The sequence below is a fragment of the Capsicum annuum genome, chromosome 8 (assembly GCF_002878395.1).
Source record: "Capsicum annuum cultivar UCD-10X-F1 chromosome 8, UCD10Xv1.1, whole genome shotgun sequence".
Classification (NCBI taxonomy): Eukaryota; Viridiplantae; Streptophyta; class Magnoliopsida; order Solanales; family Solanaceae; genus Capsicum; species Capsicum annuum.
This window is the reverse complement of record NC_061118.1, coordinates 126,245,389-126,265,313: the sequence shown is the minus strand read 5'-3', so window position 1 is coordinate 126,265,313 and position 19,925 is coordinate 126,245,389.

The window sequence follows — 19,925 nt, the reverse complement described above, 5'->3', positions numbered from 1 at the left end:
AAGATGTTCCAAAAAAACATTATTAGCCTAGTCACAACCTTGAATGGCGGATAATCCTACTGCAGGTAGCCCATCTAACCACACTTTAAGCACTTATTCCTCCCCTCCTCACAAAATCCATGATGCAAATACCACATAATTGTCAAGAGGGATAAGATGGGGCTTACTAGCTCTACTAGTCTATGACTGGCCATTCTGTGGCATAAATGCACTATTATTATAAAAATAAAGGTCACCAGATAAATTAGGATATGGAGCACCAACTTTAGAATATGAATAAAATTTGCTACACTTTTTCTTATACCATTTTCCAATATCTCTACCCTTCTACTGCTGACCTCTACCCTGGTTTGAATACAAAAACTTCTTACTTTGCCTCTTCCTAATTTCTTCTTGCTTCTTCTATTCCTCCTCAACCTGTTGTATATACACCATAAATTGAGAGTTATCCATATCCTTGTTCAACAAGATGACCTTTCTCTCTAAAATTAGATCATGGGTGAACCAGAAGCAAACTTTATCATCCTAGCTCTCACAGAAGATACTAGCTCATGAGCGTAATGGGACAGCTGGTGAAACTTCAAGGCATACTCCTTAACTGTCAACCTGCCTTGCCACAAATTCACAAACTCCTCTCCCTTTGCTTCTCTTAACTCTTGAGGAAAGAAACGGTCAAGGAAGGCACCAAAGAAATAGTCCTAAAAGTAGAAATCAAAATTGTCACCTATCGACAGATCCCACTTCCTATACTATTGATATGACACATTCTTTAGCTGATATGTGGAAAACTCCACACCTTTATAGTTAGAAGCATGAATAACTCAGAATATCTTCCCCATTTCATCTATGAATCCTCAAATATTTTACTCAACCTTAGAGCCAGTAAAGGATGGAATATTGAGCTTCATAAACTTCTCGACTCGAGTAAACTCAGAAGAACTCATAATAGTACTAGTAGGACCCAACTGACATGACTCATATGTTACCAACTAGGTTAACAGATGAATAGATCAATAAAACTCAACATTAGAAATATTTCTCTAGGGTGGTGAGTCATGATCATCATCAGCCTGAGAGGCTCGAGAAGGACTGGCAGGGATCGAGGGAACTCTACATAGGGTAGCACAATTAAGAGCTAGAGCCCTAGATCAGGTCTAAAATCCATAAGTAGAATAAGCTCTATTGATAATGTACTTAGATGGGACAAAAGGGTTTCCACACATATCAGATCTTCTTGAAGGCATGAAATGAAATGTGAACAAAAAGGGATTAGATGAGATCCAAGACCTTATAATCTATAGACCTAACTAGAACGAAAAGAAAAGGAAACATTCCAAAATATTTTGTAGCTTATCCTTTATCAGTGTGTAATGCTACGAACCCATAAAAGAGACTCTCCATGACACGACTTTATGGATACCTAACGAAACCTAACCTAGGATCTGACACCATCTTTGCCATGACCCAAAGCAGGTCCTGGCCGTGATGGGTATCTCAACTCCACCGGGTATCGAAGACCTCCCCCTTATTGCCTAGCAAAATAAGATTTGAGAATCCTAGCAATAGCTGAAATCCAAACATATAACTAGATAAAAGATAATAAACTCAAAGACATCTAACAATGTTAGTGTCAATACCCAATCCCTAGCAACATCAAGAAAGCCTCTACAATTCGAAAATAATCTAAGTAGGGGTATGCCCTAGACCCTAAAAGGAAATTTTTAAAATGATCAAGTATTCCAAAAAATGAAAGTGTACAACTTCACCACAAATGGCCGATGAACTGAGTTGATCCACCTAGCACTATGTTGGAAATATAGGATTTCCTTTAGATCCAATATCGCATGGGGATAGAACATCCAAAAAGTGTTAGGTAACTTAGCGATAAGGATAATGTACTAAAAATTCAAAATCCATTTCTATTCCATATATATATACATATATATATATATATATACTAACATAAAATACCAGGATAGGGGACAAGGGTTAGCATGCACTTTTAAAATATTAGCTGCGATAGTGTAGCTTAACCATCATAATAATAGTACCCATGAGCTATATAGGCCCCAACTCTCACCCCCAGGCTAGGACCTAATACGTATATCCGCATAAACAAGAGAATAATCTTATATATATAGACGGGTAACTCAAACCTCCCAACCATATACTGAGGTTACTTAAGCACCCAATCATGTAATGTATTATGGGAGACTCGAACCTCTCAATTATATAATAAGGTGGACTCAAACCACCTGATAAGAAGCAAGGAGAATTAAACCCCAAGCAATTTAGACCCCCACATTGGCAAATACGACTTTTCGTTTTTGTCCCACGGGACTGTAACTTGTTTGGACCAACTGCATAACCCTCTTTAAGACTTATTAAAGCATTTCTCACACATTCCCATTCATTAAACCACAATTCACATTTAGGAATACACTTTTGGTATCGTCATACCAACTACACTTGCAAAGTGACACGAATATGCCAAATCAATTATCATCACTTGTGGGAATTCATAACCCCCTTGGTTCAATTAAAAACCATTATGCTTTATTTTATTTTCACATGATACAATAGTTTAAGAATACTTCAATGTGCATACCTTTTAAATTCATAACAAATTTCACAATATAGGGTTGAAGTCATTACCACTTAAATTATCAATATTCATAAATTGGGGAAAATCACAATTCCCTAGTTTATTCACCATACCCAAGAACCCATAAGTTCAAAACCATAGATAAAGCATACACAATCATATGTAAACCATGGAAAACATTAATCAAAAACAAACATACAAAACCCTTAACCAATGTTCCAAACCCATATGGATCACTCTCTAAAACACATACTTTTATAAAGTTATAATTGAAGAACAGTAACATGCCTTAAATATCAAGAGTTATGGAGAAAATTTATCCTTGGTAGCTCTATTTGATCAAACTCTTGTAAACTCTAAGTATCTTGACCTTGGCGTATTGAGAGGGATTGAGTAGTTATTTCAATTTATTTTGGAATAATAATGACACCTCATGGGTTTTAAGTCATAGGTAATAAGTTGGGGAAAAGGGGAAATATCTAAAGTGCCCTTATTTACAAGGTGAAAATTATTATCAGTTACTACGGGTCACTATACAACATATAAGGACACATTACAGCTCATCACCATGAGTCGTAGTCGAGATAGTAGTTGAACAAACCTTCTTTGGTAACCCTATAATTTACACCATGTAACTCGTCAGATGACGTTATGACTCATAGGGTCTAAGTCATAGTCAAGAAAAAAACACTTGAAGCACATACTGGTTTCGCTACGGATAGGACCATATGACTCGTTTGAGTCTTTACGACTCATAAGGAGCTACTTGTAATCTGGTAAAAAATTAGGCTACCTTTACTGGACACCTTATCCTTAGGGTCTTATGAGCCGCAAAAATAATTTATAACTTACTAGGTGAGTCAAAGTTAGGACAGTAAGTTCAAAACTCAAAATTTTGGGGTAGCCATCATATGTGGTGTCATAGTCCAATACCTTGGCAAAGTGTTGAGTTGCCCTAGAAAATAAGATAGACATTAGACATCATTAGCTTACATGATGTTTACAGTTATAAAAAGCTCCTTCTAAAATAAATTTTGTTTACATTGATAGCCCTTTTGATATGATTATCTTATGTATCAAGATAGCATTATTTCAGATATGTATTGCTCAAACATTTTCATTATGATTTTTTTCTTTTTATGTCATTTAATATTATTCATATATACTGAATATATTCATACGTACTAATTGTATACTATCTACCTATATTTTTCATGTAATGTAGATACAACTGACTAAGTAGACTCATGGCTAGTTGATAATTAGTTTAACATCTAGGAGTGGTGAGTCCTCCTCATTCGGGGACCTTATTAGTTGTTTATTTCCATTATAAGTTTAGACATTATTTTATAGATAGTTGGAGGTCTTTTCTCAATAGATTTTGGTATTCACTTAGTAGAGGTTTGCAGATATTAGAGTATGGTTTATAGTGGCCCTTCGATTTTGATACCTTGTTTATTAAGTATTTCTGAAATATTTTAGATCCTAGCTTATGATCTCATTACAACTTCCATTTAAATCTCTAATATTATGCTTATTATGCTATGCTAAGGGTTAGCTTACAGTCACTTGTTATTTCGAGACCTTGTCTCTTCTAATGGTTAGTCTCAGGTTAAGACATTATCAATTTCCAAACTTGTAGTCACTAATTAATATGCTCAACCTTAACTAGCATGCATTGCAACTAAATAAACAATCAATCAGTTTATATGCACACATAAGAAAATTGAGACTTATATTTATTTAAACTGTAACATACTTTAATCAAACCCTTGCAATGCTCTAATTGACCCAAGACTTGATATTTCATTCTTTCTAGCATTGATCACGATCTAAAAACAACAAACTAGAATTTTTCAACCAAATATTCACCAACTTTAGGCATTATAATTCTAAGTTTATAGGCCTAAAGCCAGGTTCATGAACAATTCTAACCTTCTATGGTTTTCTATTATATGACCCAATGGTCATGTTGGCACCTACCCTAACCTACGACAAGAGAATTATGTTTAACCTAAACCATCAATTTACTAGGTGTCACATTCACATTCACCTTACACTAACTTCATCAATAAACAAGTCTAAAATGTCATAGTTAAATTATTATGTAACCAACATCAAATGAATGGAATTATCCAACCACTTATAGAGATTGAAAACCTCTATTTATTATAGTTCCCAAAACCTAAGGTCACCATACAAAATCACCTATGTATAATCAAGTCTAAAACCAAATGACTCTCCAAAGGATGGAAATAAATAAAGAAATGTCTTAGTTCCAAAACAAGGGACATAAACAATAGTTGAAGATCCAAAGGGTGTTGGGTCATGATTCTCTCCCAAAAATCAGAATCTGGAGCTACTGAATAGAACTGAGGTCTTGTCTTAACCATTGTAACATGCTATGTGATAAAAAAAAGAACAAAAGAAGTATCAATACATCAATAAGTACTTGTTGGCCTCATAGGTGGAATCAACATGACTATATAAATAAATAAATAAACTAAATACAACACAATTATTGTAAAACTCATAATCAAAGATGGTAAGATAGTTACAAGAATTGATTTTCAAGGATTACAAACTTATAAATATGTGGCTTTACACTTAGCCAAGTTTAACAACAAGTTGTGTTACAACATATGATTATAAATGAACACTCAAGGCGTTTGGATATAGGTTTAAATGAAATATATGCACATCATCTATTTATCTTCTCCACCTCATCAACAACATCTATAGCTCATAAGCAGCATGATTTTGATAACATCATCAACATTATCATCGTCTCATGAACATCATCAGATCAACAATATTATAAACATCATGATTTTTTAATCATCATAACCATCACCATCTCAACAACATCATTATGTATGAGTATGTAATGTCGATAATTTTCACAATTAGTGATCAAAAGCAACAACAATTACTTAATTTACATATAAGCTCAAAGTCAATGAAGTGTAATTTCTATAATAAACAATAACCTACCTAAATTCCTTGCTCAAAGTCACTTCTAGGCAACAAGCTCACCTTTTGTTTCCCTTTCAACTTGTTCTTGATATGTAACAAAAAGATTACACACCTATTTCAATACGTTAACCTCTCTTTAACTTCTAAGGATTAATAACTACCATTTTAACAATACCGTTGCCACTATTTATCACCTTAGTATTTTCTTCCCCTTAAAACCTATATTATTTAGCATTTACAACTATGAGTCTACTCCCATTAGTATTTTATAACACCGATGAATCATTATCTACTGATCTTATACTCATTACCACCAAATTGCATCTAGTTTATGAATTAGGGAAAAGCCTTAATTTCCCTATCTTTAATTTGTGTACTGATTTTCGAGGATTCAAGATAGTAATTAATTTTAGGTTTTAATAATATTACCTAAAAATATAAAAAAATATAACATCTCATAGAAAATCACCTTTTGAGTGCCTTGGTTTATTTTTTAGAAAGTGGAGAATGAAGACATGTTTTTGGTTGAGAAAGTGTAAAACCACTATAGGTTACCACTCTAGCTTTTCACAACATTAACAAGCTATATCTACAACAATACTTTTTTTGCTGCAATGATACTGTTATAGATGTATCAAGGATGAATCTTAGGTCCTCTATACTGTTATGCCCGTTTTACAACATATTCCTCAAAATATGATATCATAAACCAAACTTTCCATGGTAAGTTCTATAACTTGAGTTCAATAACTCCACTTTATATGATAGAAGTTGCTAATTTCACCATAATGATAGATATCGCTTGAACATGTCCACTGAATTCTTTTTAGTGTCTTCCTCAATAGTATGGTTCCTCCACAGAATATTTATATAGGAAATAATCCTAGTTTTAAACTTCTCTTCACAACTCTATCGAATATGGCAATTGGTTCCTCTTCATAGAACAACACTTTAAGAAACAACTCAGTAACAAAACAAAGGATGTAATCACCATCCTTGGGATACTTAACATAGAAACGTGAAATACCATGTCGAACCCTAACATTCTAAGAGGCAAGTCCAACTTGTGTGCTATGAATCCTAGCCTCTTTAAAACTTCAAATAGTCTAATGTATCTCAAAATCAATTTGACCATTTAGCTAAAGCACATTACACTCTTCATGGGTGACACTTTAAGGATTACCTTTTCCCCCTTTTCAAACTTTATCTCTAACCTTTTTATCTATATTCTCTTTTTGTTGGCTCTAAACTACTATGAGCTTTTATTGTATAAACCTCACTATTTCCATCGAATCCTTATGCATTTCATTACCCCCAAGGTTCATATGAAAAACATCAAACTACCCTATTGGAGTCCTACTTATTCTACCATATAAGTCTTAAAAAGGAGCTATATCAATACTAGAGTGGTAACTATTATTGTAGTAAAATTCACAAAGTTATAAGTACTGGCTCACTGACCTCCAAAATCTATAACACAAGTATAAAAAATGTCTTTGAGCACTTGAAAATATTGTTCTGACTGACCGTTAGCATGTGGTTTGAAGGTTATACTTAAGTCCAATCTAGAACAAACTCTGACTAAAATCTCTCCTAAAATTTAGAGGTAAACTTAGTGCAATTATGTTACAAAATCATAACAGATACCCGTGCAGCTTTACAATATTTTTTAATTAATTTATTTCAAATGTAGACTCATTATAATCTATTCTTAAATGGATAAGTCATATTACTTAGTCAATTGATCAACAATGAACCATATAACTTACACTTCCTCAGGGTTTTAGGAAGATCAATTACAAAGTCCATGGTCATTTATTTACACTTTCTCTTCTATAATAGGCTTTCTCTTTAATTTACCACTAGCTTTTCGATGCTCATACTTGACTATCTAGAAATTTTGACACTTGGTCAAAAAAATTATAAATTCATGATTCATTATTCACCAAATTGTTGTCTTAAGTCTCTTTACATATTATTGGCACCATAATGTACAGAGTACCTAGAGTTTTGACACTCTACAAGAATAGTCTACAAGAATAGTCAAATTTAAATTTATTACTAGAGGTACACACAAGCATTCCTAAAACCTCAACACTCATTTATGATCAATGATAGCCTCTCTAGCTTCACCTTGCAATACCTTTTACTAGATCTTCTGGTCTTCAAACTTTCTTTTTTGATATGGTCAAAGAATATAGATCTAACTTCAACGTGTGATAATACCCCATCTTTGTTAGTCTCTATTATTCTCAAAAAACTATTAGCCATAATTTGTACTTCTTTTGCAAATAGGTTCCTTAACACTTCTAGCCTTGCCAATCTTCCCATTCTCACTAGTTTCCCTCCTAATCTATTTTCCATAATGTTGGCCTTACCTGAGTGATATAGAATTTAGATGTCATAGTCTTTGATCAATCACATCTACCTTTTTATCTTAGGTTTAGATCTCTCTAGGAGAATAAATATTGTAGGCTAAAGTGGTTAGTGAATACTTCACAATTAACCCAATATAGATAATATCTCTAAATAATAAATAAAAATACAAGAACCAACTACTCCATGCCATGGGTGGGCTATTTTCCCTTTTAAGACATTAGTTGTTTTAAATAATAAGCAATCACATTTTGATTTTACATCAAACAAAAATTTAAACCCAATCATTCGACATTACTATAAATAATGAAATCTTTACCCTCAATAGGAAACATTAGTATTGGAACTTAGGTTAATGACATTTTTAGCTTTATAAAGCTCTTCTCACAATTTTCATCCTGCTCAAATAGAAATTCCTTCTGAGTAAGAACGGTTCTAGAGAAGCAATGGTAGCAGACCATATAAAAAACCAATGACAATAATTGGCAGACCCAATAAATTATAAATCTTTATCACATTCATTGGTTTAGCCCAGTTCTTAACAACTTCAAACTTATATAAGTCTATCATAACTCTTTCCTTAGAAACCACATGCCTAAAAAAACTAAACATGGTAAGAACTCACATGTGGAATATTTAGCAATAATTGCTTCTCGTTAAGTGTAACACCATAAAAAATTTCCTCTATTTTATTTTGACCTTCCTATGTTTGAAATATCAATTTTGACTTAAATTATGTTTAGGTATATTAATATTGGGTCTTAGAAGTATTTTAATATTTTTTGATGTGGTTCAGGGTCATTTTGGAATTACGAGGCAGTAAGCCTCCATGTTTTAATAGTATCATAGAGGTTAGTCTCTGTGATATGGGCATGGCATAGAGGAGAGTCTCCAGGATAAGAAATATGCCATGTTGAAGTATAAAAACAAGGGAGCTTTTGTCTTATTCACTTGGGGTGAGGGGCCCTTAAACATAAAAAAGTTTGTCCCCTTAAGTTTTGAAAGATCAAATGCCCAATTTCACTCTTAAACACAAAACCCAAGAAAAGCTTAAGGTTTTCATTATACATTTATCTTACTTGTTCTAATCTCAAAATTTCTATCAAATACTTGTGTATCTAAGGCATGTATCTTTTTCCTAAACTTTTTTTTTATATAAAACCATGTATTACCTAGTTATTTATGTGGATTTTGATATGGGTTGAGGGTGTTGGAATAGTTGATTCATGAATTATTTTCCCATGGTTTTAATAAATTATTCATGCTTTAAATTAAATATTTTAAACTTATTGGGTTGATGGGTATGGGAATTTGAATGAGGGTCGAGGCATTCACACAATTTGGCGATTTTAATTTTAAACTTAGTTTGTGAAATTGTGTTCCCTTAACCGACTTGCATAATTGGCTTTGAAATGTGATTTTTTAAATGGTTTGACTTAGTCACCTAAGCTATTGCATTTCATAAATGGTTACAAAGATAAACATTTGTCTATGCTTTTGTTTTAAATTAGAACCTCGAGGGTCGATGCATTTCTCTGAGTTGATTTATTAAAATAAAGAGTTTTAAAGCATTCCATCAACTTGAATTAATAAACCAAAAAGGGTTGAGGCATTCCGTTAAGTGATGATAATTACTATGGACTGATTATATTAATTTGAAAGCATAGTTGGAATGATGATACCAACAGTATATGGCTATATGGATAATTATGGTTCAATGATTGGGAATGAGTAACTATTTTAATATAGGCTTATAGAGAGTTGTGTAGCTAAGCCATGAAGATGGATGTCTCGGGGGGACTTATACTGGAAAATCATATTTTCTTGCGTAAGGGTTCGTCTTAATGACTGTGTGCATGTTTCATACTTTATAAATATTTATATCTTAGATTGACATAGGGTTAGGGTATTCCCTAGTCTTTCATCATACCTTCGGTTCATGCGACTAACACGCACTAGGGCCCTTTCAATAGAAGGAGCTAGATCTATATATCCTATCGGTGTTTTAATGATGGTTGAGCTACACTGTCTAGCCTAATGTCTTACTTTCATGATAAACTTTGTTCCTTATCCCTGCACATTTTATACATATATATGTATATTGTGTGCATGTTGATTTTACTATGGTGTTTACATGGCATTATTTTATCCTTTCCCTTAGTTACATGCTTGTGCTCTCTTTACTAATCGTATCAGGATGTTGTATCCCAACATAATGCAGGAAATGGAGATACTTTTACTTTTCTTACAAAGTTATTGGTGATGTCAGAGTTTTCTATGAGTTATCTTTAAGTGGTGAGCCTTCTTCTTCTGAAAGGCTTGTTGTTTCTTGGTTTAGCTTATGCCGTAGACTATCTTTTATTTTCTTTTAGCTATCATTGGTGGCATGTCCCGACTCTGATTGATGTTGACTTTAAAAACTTTATGGAGTACTATGGATTGGGATTGTGTTGGATTCATAGTTCCTTTGGGCTATTTACTTATCTTATATTTATGTATTGGTTTCCTTCCTCTATTATAGTATATAATGTGCTATATTGTACTATGCAAAGGGGGCGGTCTACAGCCCTTAGTGGACTTGACACACCTGCGACAAGCTAGGTATCAGAGCACAAGTTCATGGTCACTTGGTGTACACAAAGTTTTTTCAAGTATATTCTGTTTCATGAGTGTGGAGGCTCCACACTTATAATGGCGAAGGTATGATGCATTTGGGAATGTTTTCCTTTTTTGTGATCTATTTTAGGGCTATAGTGTCTAAGGTCTTTAAATCTCCTCCAATATAATTTGTTTGTATTTTAAATCATTCCTTCTAGAAGATTTGGTGCTCATGGACACTCCTCCATCCTACTTGAGGACAATGTGCATGGAATTCATTCAACTTATAAAGTACAGACTCGATAGAGTGTCCTAACTTTTGATTGTATTATCCCTCATGGAGTTTCATCGGTCCCTACCAGACCACTACAGGCTCCACAAGCTGATTATATTTAGGCTCTAACGCCCTAGGGGGATATTTGTAATATTGAATTCCAGTGATTTATTTCTCTGCTAACTTATTTGGTGATATCTCAGTCTCATCAGCTTGACCATATTGGTTTTGTTGCTCCATCTTCTGAGGTTACTAGAGTTGGACCATTCATGAGGTTGAATCCCTTGATCTTTACTTGCTCTAGGGTTAAGAAGGATCCTCAACGTTTTATGGATAAGATGGAGAAGATACTTAGGGTAATGTATGATACTAATTTCGGAGAAAGACAAAGCAATAAGTTTAGATACTAAGAGATGAGAGGTCAGCAAGGTAATGATAGAGATGGTATGTTGTGGGGAAGAAAGAAGTCTTGGGAAAATTTTAGTTCTTATTTGACTGCTAGTGCTCTGCATCCTAAGTCGTTCGATGATCGATACATCAAGAATAACAGTGGGTTTAAGGCACAAGGTGCCGAATCTCAGGCTAGTGGAGCTCAATTAGCCCGATCCTATCCTTCTTATAAATTTTATGGGCAGGTGTATCATGGTTTCTGTGGTAACTGAAGGAATAAGTGTTTCAGATATGTCCATCCTGGTCATATTCAGAGGAATTTCCCTTCAGGCGATGTTGCTACTAGAGATAATAAGGTTTCAATTTCAACTTCTTTCTCTCCTACAGTAAAAGGTGCTACTTTTAGTACCGACACTGATTAGAATTAAATCTATGTTCTTTTCACCCATAGGGAATTTGAGGGATCACTTGAAGTTATTATTGGTACCTTACAACTTTTCTCACTTGATGTGTATTATTTGTTTGATTTGGGGTCTACTCTTTCTTATGTGACCTTTTTTGTGGCAGTTTATTTTGGTTTTTATCTCGAGCGCATTTCAGACCCCTTTTCTATGTCTACTCTGGTGGGTGATTCTGTGGTTGCTTGAAAAATCTATAGGGGTTGTGTGGTGTCTATATTTGATAGGGAGAATTTGGTGGACTTGGTAGAGTTAGATATGTTAGATTTTGATTTGACCTTAGGGATAGATTGGATTCACTCTTGTTATGATTCTCTTTATTGTCAGACCTAAAAAGTCAATTTCTATTTCCCAAATTAACTACTGATTTAGTGGGAATGGAGTTCCCTAGTACCTAATGAAAGGTGTATTTTATATCTTAGAGCCTAAAAATTGATTTCTAAGAGGTGTCTATATCATCTAGTTTGGGTTAAGGATTTTAATGTTGAAGGTCCTTCCTTGAAATTTGTCCCTGTAGTTAATGAATTCCCTGAGGTGTTTCTCGATGATCTTTTTGGTATTCCTCCCAATAGGAAAATTGATTTTGGGATTAATCTTTTATCGGATACACATCCTATTTCTATTCCTCCCTATAGAATTGATTCGGCTGAGATGAAAGAACATAAGGAGCAGTAAAAATATTTTCTTTATAAGGGTTTTATTCATCCTAGTATTTCCCCGTGGAGTGATCCTGTACTTTTCGTGCACAAAAAAGAAAAGGTCCTTTTGGATGTGTATAGACTATCGTTAATTGAATAAGGTAACAGGGAATAATAAGTACCCGCTTCCTAGGATTGATGATCTCTTTGAACAGCTTTAGGGTGGTAAGTGCTTCTCTAAGATTGATCTTCGATCGGGCTATCATCAGATGAAGATTAGGGAAGTGGATATCCCTAAGACTTCCTTTCGTACTTGATATAGTTATTAGGAGTTTTTTGTTATGTTTTTTAGATTGACTAATGTTTCGACTACATTTATGGATCTTATCAATTGGGTATTCAGATATTTTATGGACATTTTTGTTATCGTATTTAATGATGCATCTTTTTATATTAAAAGAGTTAGGAGGATCATGACAATTACCTTTATATAGCGTTGTAGACCCTTAAGGATCAGCGATTGTATGCCAAGTTTTCAAAGTGTGAGTTTTGGTTTGATTTTTGTAAGGGTAGTTTTAAGAAGTTAAAGGCTATGTTGTCTTCTACATCAGTCTTGACCCTACCCGAGGGTACTATCAATTTTTTTATTTATAATTATATGTCCCATATGGGACTGGGTTTTTGTTGATGTAGAATGGCAAAGTTGTATCCTATGCTTCTAGGCAGCTGAAGGTTCATGAAAGGAATTATCCAACTCTTGTCTTGGAATTATTGGTTGTGCTCTATTCTATGAAGATTTGGCCCCATTATTTATATTGAGTGCATGTTGACATCTTCTTAGTTCATAAGAGCTTGTAATATGTGTTCATTCAAAAGGATTTTAGTCTCAGGCAAAGTAGATGGCTTGAGTTACTCAAGTACCACAACATGAGTCTTCTACATCACCCAGGTAAAACTAATGTCATTGTTGATGCTCTAAGATGGTTGTCTATAGTAGAGGATGAGAAGTAAGGATTGGTAAGGATATTCATCAATTGGCTAATATTGTAGTTCGTCTATTGGATTTTGATTATGGAGGTGTTATTGTGAAAGAGGTGGTGAAGTTATCTATTAGTGCTAAGGTGAAGGAGAAGCATATTTTTGATCCTATTCTTATGGAGATTATGGGTGATGTGGGCGAGCAAAATATTATGGCTTTTAAGATTGATGGTGATTGTATATTGAGGTACCAAGGGATCTTGTGTGTTCAAAATATTGATGGGCTACAGAAAAGGATCTTGACTGAGGCTCACCAGTGAAGGTATTCAATTAATCCTAGTTTGACAAAGACGTATGTCAATTTAAAGGATATTTATTTTTGGAACAACATGAAAAGATATGTGGCCAATTTTCTGGCCAAGTACATGGTTTATCAACAAGTGAAGGTGGAGTACTTTGGGCCTAGTGGGTTGTCTCAAGAGATTGAGTTGCCTACCTATAAATGGGAGGTGATCAATATGGATTTCGTTATGGGTCTTCCGTAGTCTTGCAATCAGTTTGATTGGATTTGGGTAATCATAGATAGGATGACTATGTCTTCTTATTTCTTGCCAATGAGGCCTAACTACTCTGGAGATGATTATGTGAAGTTATTCATTTAGGATATAATCAAGTTGCATGGTGCCCCAGTTTCTATTATCTCATATTAAGGTATGCAGTTCTCTTCTCACTTTTGGCATGTATTTTAGAAAGATATACAGATGAAGGTGAACTTTAGGACCTTTTTCCACCCTTAGATAGATGGACAAGCAGAGAGGACTATTCAGACTTTGAAAGATATACCAAGGGCTTATGTGATTGACTTTGTTGGTAGTTGTGTTGGTCATTTTCCTCTCATCTAGTTTTCTTATAATAACAACTATCACTCTAGTATTCAGATGGTTCTATTGAAGGCTTTATATGGTAGAAGATGTCGTTCTCCGATTGGCTGGTTCACTGTTTGGGAGCCAAGATTATTTGGCCCTAATTTCGTTCATCAGGCCATGGATAAGGTAAAGGTTATTATAGATAGGCTTAATATCTCTCAAAGTAGGCAAAAGTCTTATACGGATGTGAGAGGTAATGAGTTGGAGTTTGAGGTTGGCGATTGGGTGTTCTTGAATGTGTCTTCTATGAAAGTAGTGACGAGATTTGGAAAGAAGGGAAAGTCCAACCCCTATTATGTTGGCCTATACATGATTTTGAGGAAGGTGGGGAATGTTTCCTATGAGTTTGAATTGACTTTGATTTTGGGTTTCATTCACCCTATGTTTCATGTGTCTATGTTGAAAAAGTGTGTGGGAAATATTTCCTTTGTTGTTCCTTTAGAGAGTGTTAGCATTTTGTATTCCCTATCGTATGAGGATGTCCTGGAGTAGATTTTTTATAGACAAGTTTGTGGATTGATGACTAAAGATGTAGCTTCAGTAAAAGTCCTTTGGAGAAACCAAAAGGTCAACGAAGTAACTTGTGAAGTTAAAAAGGATATTAAGGCTAAGTACCCATTCTTATTCCATGGGTCGGACAGAGGTTCTTAAGGTATGAGTTTCATTTTCTTCTTGTTACCTTCCAAGTTTGTCATTTGATTCTAGTATATTCTTTCTATTCGTATGCTAAGTTAATATGGTGTCTCAAAAGAGTTTAGAAATTTTTAGATGTGGTTCAGGGTCTTTTTGGAATTTTGAGGTAGTAAGCCTCTATGTTTTAACCGTGTCACGAAGGTTAGAATCCATAATATCAGTATGGCACAGAATACAATATCCGCAATAACAACATGCCACGCCAAGGTGTAAAAATCATGTAGTTTTTATTTTATTCACTTGGGGCGAGGGGCTTTTGGGTATTTTCACCCATGGACGACCCTTAAATATCAAATAAGTTTATGTCTTTCAGTTTTAAAAGATCAAATCCCCAAATTTTACTCTCAAACTTAAGACCCAAGAAAAGCTTAATGATTTCACTATACATTCATTTTATAGGTTCCAAGCTCCAAATTGCTCACAAATTCTTGTATAGGTAGGCATGTATCTCTTCCCTAAACTTGTTTTATATAAAAGTATGTATTACATGGTTATTTATATGGATTTTGATATGGGTAGTGAGTTTTGGAATTGTTGATCCTTGAATTGTGTCCTCATGGTTTTCATGAATTATTCATTCTTTGAATTGAATGTTTTGAACTAATTGGGTGCATGGGTATGGGAATTGGAATCGGGGTCGAGGCATTCCCCCCAATTACATGATTTTGGTTTGAAACTTGGTTTGTGAAATTGTATTCCCTTAACCCGCTTGTATAATTGGCTTTGAAAAATGATTTGTCATATGGTTTAACTTACTCACCTAAGTTATTACAATGCATAAATGATTAAATGGATAAACATGGATTTTGAATGTTTTTTTGCCATTCTTTGGTTTTAAATTTGAAGCTCATAGGTCGAGGAATTCTCTCTAGTTGACTTGATAAACTAAAGAGGGTCGAGGCATTCCCTCACCTTGAATTAACGAACCAAAGGGGGTCGAGGCATTCGCCCAAGTGATGATAATTACTATGGCAAGATGATATTAACTTGCAAGCATAGTTGGTATGATGATACCAACAATGTGTTTATGTGGATAATTAAGGTTCAATGATTAGGAATGTGTAACCATTTTAATATGGGCTTAAAAGGGGTTCTGCAGCTAAGCCTTGAAAGTGGATGTCCCAGTGACACGACTTGAACCAGGGCCTTGACGTAATGGGCATCTTAGGCCTAACAAGGACAAAAGATGACCCTGCTTCCCAAACAAGTTAACCAAGGATGTAACCAGAGTCAGATGAATTTCGAAAATATAATAAGATAGAGTGTTTAAAAACACTAAAACTTAGGGATAGGTTCATGAGCTTGACCAACCTGATCGAGTCCAACCATACCAATACCCGACCAAACAACCATAACCAAAACGATAGTAAAAACTAAGTCTATAACAAAACCATTCCATAACATAATAAGATAGGATGGAATAATATTAAGTTCAGTCATATGGTATTAGCCCCAATACCAATAGGCTGACATAACTGCCGACACCACCCATACCAACCCATAGAAGTTCCACAAAGCCTCTATCCGAAAGTAAAACATTATGTGGTAGGGACATGCCCCCAACCATGGCAAAAATCAATGTCCACAACTACTCAATAGAATAACATAAGGAATACAAAACAAGAAATGGAGCCTTCTAAAGTATGGAAGCTCACCAGTTCAAGTTAGCACAAACTGCATCTAAAGTCCAAGTCTACCGAGCCGGAGGTGTAATATGACAAACACCTATATCGCATGGGGATAAAACGTCAAAGACGGTTAGCGGTTGGAGTGCTAGCATTTAACTCAAGGATAGGGATAAAATAATGCCAACAGTCCAAACCAATCGATCAATGCACATAACCAATGCACATACACACATATATATAGATGTACCATGATAGAATGGGTTATGTACCACGACCGTCCAAGAAAAAGTCACCCATGGGCTATATGGTCCAAGCTCTCCCCTAGCAGAAAGGTCCCCAGTACGTGTAGCCACAAGATCTAGAGAATATCCACAACCATAATGTCTATATGGGGGACTTGAACCTCCTGACATAATCAAGGTGCCATAAGCACTAATACATATTGTAAGGGGGACTTAAACCACCATATCATAAGACACTATAACACCCCAAATCTGGTACTCGAAATGCTACAGTGTCTTATGACCCTGAGGGACCACAAGCTAACCCATGACTGAGATCTGTACCTATACACTGCATAATATACTTGTAGAATATGGAAAACATGAACAATAGGCCATAAGGTTCAACTGAATAGAATATCTGATAACTAATAACATCCATATAGGGCAACAAATACCCAAAACAACTAAAGTCTGAATCAAATCTGGACTAAATCTAAAAGCCTCTAAATACTATCTGAAATAAGGAGTTAAAGGAACATGTCTCCAACTAACTCCGTCTAGCAAACCTGAATTGAAATAATGAATGAAATAAAATAGTGTCATCCTTAAATGGACTGACTAACTGATATGAACGTAATAGTACAAACATGCATACATAGTAACTAAAATCGTGAAGACATGATATCTGCATTTGTATGCTAATAGATGGTTTACTGTTATCTAACATGACTGGTACTAAAATTTTGATAACATAGATGACTGTGTCTGACAGTCTTGAATCTGATGAAACTACCTGAGTTCCGTACTATAACTGAATTGACTGTAACTGACAGTCCTGGTATACTAAAATGTGAATAACTATCTGACTCTTTTAATGAGATTGGGATTGAAACTGTGGGAGGTAGTTGCTAAATCGACATGCCCCAATAACGCATATAGCTAGGTTAGGGTCAATCTCTGCCCCGACTGGAAAGGTGTCAATACCGCACCACTGGTAAGGACAACTATGAGTGACCCTTAGCTGGCAGGTAGTCGAATGAAAATGGTGGGAAGCCTAAACTGACAGGTTAAGCTACCTCATCAACCCTAATCTGGCAGGTTAAGAAGTGTCAACCTACGCTTGCTACGTAGTTCTGGAACACAAGGATGACTACTAAGAATCACACCCTAAACTGGTAGGTAAGTTCCCATCCTTGGGTTCATTCGGTGCTAACTTCTACTCCCATCTGGAGAGACTGAACATGATTTAACTGGCTTAACATGGACTGAGTAACTGACTTCCGTTGACTGATGGAATAGTATTACTAGCTAAGAATTTATTGAGATTTCTGAGATTTCATGAGTCACATGACTGACTCAGTTGTATAGATCATGGCTTGACTGAGATTATCGTGATAACATGATATGGCTCTAGGCACACAACTATATTTTTTGGGTACTAGTAGACCCAGGACTCGATGGAAGGAAACTGACACACATAACTGACTTGATCATAAAATGGAGTCCACAATTCACCATATCATAAGTAGGGGATTTCACACTAAGCATAGTTCTCAACATCTTATGTATGGAAGGGAAATTCTTACAACATGTGTATACTTCCATAGCTTCAATATCATGCTCAATCCATATCACAACAACGACGCATATCAATCACGTGGAATTCATGTGAAATCATAAAGCATAGAGCATGGACTTATCATTTAAGCACTATTAAATCATGGGACATGAATTTTATTATCTTAGGCCTTTTATCAAACACTTTTCATGCATTCTTTTAGCTTAGGTATGTTTTCATGAATTTCCCCATTTTAAACAACATAAAGTTCATGGATTTCAACTAACGAACACATATACTTCTTGAAAACAACTTTAGATATAATCTTGAAACTTAAACAACAATCATCAACATGTACATGGTCATAAAACAACAAAATAATCACAATATAATATTTAAAACTTGGTTCTTGAGCTCTATGAACGAAATGGATCCATAGATGAACACTATGCATACTTTAGATGGAAGATTCCCTATGATTAATGGAGAAATTTACTTGAAATAGAATCCCCAATTGAAAACCCTAATGTATTCTTGAGAGGATTTTGAGAGAAAGAGTATGCTTTGGTGAAATGAGGGCTTAATTCCGTGTTTATGGATTATATATAGGGGTGGAAAGTTGATCCAAATATCCCTCTAGATGCGTCATTTAATTTCTGTGAAAATTACCCAATTTGGGCCCCCGGCGTGATGTGGAGATATCGCGTTGCCCCCTGTTTTTGACATGGAAAATCTCCGTGGCGTGGTGGGTTCACGTAGATAAACTGGAAATTGACAAGCGTCATTTTGGTTTACGGAACGAAGCACCACTGACTGAAATGATGCTTCTAAAACTTTGAATTGCCATAACTTCTTCACCGGGTGTCCATTTTAGGAGAATTTGGTATCTATGAAAATCATATTCAATTGTATACAATTTGGAGGGTATAAATATGCCAAAATACCACCTATAAACCAATTTATTCTCATTCAAAGATGACCTATGTGAATTCACACATGAAAACTTGGTGGATTCAAAAGTTCTTAGCTTGGCTTACTCTAAGTGACTCTTATGAACATGATTAACACTTCATAAGCTTTAGTATAACTAGGATACTCATCCTAATTCATGTACCTCAATATGAATAACAGGATAGGAGGTTTCATATATAGGAACAACGGTTTATGTTCTAGCTTAGAAATATATGGGGTATTAAAATATCTCCCCCTTAGAAACATTCATCCTCGAATGAGGCTGATTGAAATAGGGATAGAGGATAAACTGGAGTACGTTTAAGACATACACTACTGGAACATGATCTCACGACGGACATGATTGATAAGCTAAATATATCATTCTGGACATGCATATCTTATGTATGAGTAACTGATTCATAAATGCATAACTGAGATTTCTGATAACTGAGTTCTCCCAATGAGAGTGCATATTTTATGCATGATTATACACTAGACAGTACATGAATGCATGAATGAATATGCAATGGTACTTGATACTAGAGTTGTGATGAAACGTGAGCATGAACTGTATTCTAAGTTGTATAGAATACTGAACGAGAAACTGAATAAGCTTAAGGAGAACTATTACCTTGAGCTTGATTTGGAT